This window comes from Aureococcus anophagefferens (assembly GCF_000186865.1).
Source record: "Aureococcus anophagefferens unplaced genomic scaffold AURANscaffold_3, whole genome shotgun sequence".
Classification (NCBI taxonomy): Eukaryota; class Pelagophyceae; order Pelagomonadales; family Pelagomonadaceae; genus Aureococcus; species Aureococcus anophagefferens.
Window position 1 is genome coordinate 1,237,432 of NW_008705563.1, and position 2,544 is coordinate 1,239,975.

Consider the following 2,544-nt stretch of genomic DNA (forward strand, 5'->3'; position numbering starts at 1 on the left):
TCACGTTCATGCACCAGGACGCGCCGGGCCTCCAGCTGCTCGCGCGGCCCGAGCTCGACCGGGGGCCCGACGCGGCGTGGTTCGACGCGCCCGTCTCCGACGACTTCGTCATCATCGTCGGCGACGTCCTCGAGCGCTACACGAACGGCGTCCTCCGCGCGACGCCCCACCGCGTCGTCCGCCGCGCCGCGCCGCGGCGGTCGATCATCCGCTTCAACGCCGTCGCGCCCGACGCGGTCGTCGCGCCGCTGCCCCACTTCACGCGGGACGCGCCGCCCAAGTACTCGCCCGTGACCATGCAGACCCACATGGACACGACGCTCGGCAACCTCCGCCGGGGCGTCGGCTCCTGGGACCCGGCGACGAACACGTCCCGGTCCGCGACCTACGACTACTCCGAGCGCCACGACGGCGTAAGCATCCCCTAGTCCGCCTTCGACGCCGCGGGCGCGGGCGCCGCGCCGTCGTCGTCCTCCTCCTCCTCGTCCTCCTCCTCGGAGAACGCGACGAGCGCGCGGAGCTCGCCGCGGAGCGCGGCCGTCGCGAGCGCGGCGGCGAGCGTCGCGGGGACGAGGTAGAGCAGCGCGGGCTGCGCGGCGTCGAAGGCGTACATGACGGCGAGCGTGGCCCCGAGGCCCGCGGCGTAGGACGCGACGCCCGCGGCGAAGTAGGGCGCGGGGAAGTCGCCGAGCGCCGCGTCGCGCGGCGCGGCCGCGCGGGCCGCGTCGAAGCGCAGGAGCAGCGCGAGGAAGAGGCCCGGCACGACGACGTCGCCGAGGCCGAGCATGGAGAAGGCGGGCCCGCCGTCGCCGCCGCCCGGCGGCCGCGGGAAGAGGAGCTTGATGGGCCCGTCGACGCCCTTGGCGACGGTGACCATGACGTCCGTGCCGAAGACCCACCAGACGTCGTAGAAAAACAGGCCGCCGAGCATGATCGCCGCGTTGCGGAACGCGCCCACGGACACGAGCTCCAGGCCCCCGACGGCGAGGCTCGCGGCGACGAGGTTGTTCAGCGCGTAGTGCTTGCTCGCCGCGTACGCGCCCAGCAGCGCCGCGCTCGCCGCGCCGCACGCGGCCCGCGGCGCCGAGAAGCGCAGGTCCGCGACGTCCGCGCCGCCGCAGGACCGCCAGCACCGGCGCGCCGCGGCGCCGAGGCGCCGCCGCACGTCGACCTCGCCGCCGAGGCGCGCGTCCGCCGCGGCCGCCGCGACGCGCGGCGACCGGCACGCCTCGCGCTCGAGCGCCGCGGCGACGGCGACGAACCCGAGCGCGACGAAGTAGACCGTCAGGAGCGCGTTGAGCAGCGCGCGCCCGAAGACCTTGATGAGCGCGTACGCGCCGACCAGCGCGCCGCTCCCGACGAGCGGGAACCGCGCGGCGTCGCCGGCCGACAGCGTCACGGCGTCGTCGCTCCGCCGCGCCGGCGGCCCGCCCGCCGCCGCCGGCGCGCCGGACCGCAGCGGCTCCAGCGACCGCGCCGCGCCGACGACGACGACGCCGCAGGCCGTGCACAGCACGTTGAAGCTCACGGGCAGCTGGACGACGAGCGTCGACGCCTGCAGGCACACCACGGCGAGCGTCGCGGCGGCCTCGGCCTTCATCGCGGCGCGTTGCGACAGCACTGCGGCGGCACCGCGACACGCTGCGGCAGCACCACCGCGCGGCGAGCACAACACGCGACGACTCTGAGGTTCAAGGTCATCGGAGCTGAAGTGCAAGTTGCGGTGGCGGTAATGCACCGGTACCTGATCGCCAGCTCGGAACGGATCTATTTAAAAGAGGGGTCGCCTAGCGGTGCGCGGCCGGTGAGGAGTGCGGGGTGGAGTACGGTCTCCTGGAGCCGTGCCCCCGGCGGGCGCACCTTATAGACATGACGAACGCCGAGCCCCCGAGCTCCAACGTCCAGAAAACGGCGAAACCGCCCAGACCCCGACGGCCGCGCGCGCGGTCCCGCGAAACCGCGCGCCGCTCGCCGCGATCGCGACGGATTTCCGCGATTTTTGGACGGATCGACGGCGCTCGGCGCCGTCGTCGCGGCGGGCGCGGCGCGGCGTCGCGCGGCGCCCGGACCGCGGCGCGTCGCCCGGACGCCGACGGTCTCGAGGCGGGGCCCGGCGTCCGCGTCGACCACGAGCGCGAAGTGGAACTTCTTCCACGCCATTTTTTCCTTGCCCAGCAGCGACTTGACCTTGGTCTTGTAGAAGAGCTCGCCCTCGAGCGCGGGCGCCGCGTCGTCGCGCTCGGCCTCGGCGTCCGCGACGGCCTTGGCCATCATGATGGACGTGCGCCGCGACTTCTTCGCCGCGGGCGCGAGCTTCTCGAGCGCGGCGGCGTGGCGCCCGACCTCGGCAGCATGGCGTCGACCCAGGCGTCGCGCTCCTCGGCCGAGGCCGCGGCGAGCGCGTAGGGCCGCGCGCTCGACACCTCGAAGACGTGCGCCGCGCCGCCGCGCTTCGCCGCGGCGGCGACGCCGCAGCCGTCGAGGAGCACGGCGCCCTTGAAGTGCGCGCCGGACCTAGCGGGGGCGGCGGGGTCGGAGGAGGAG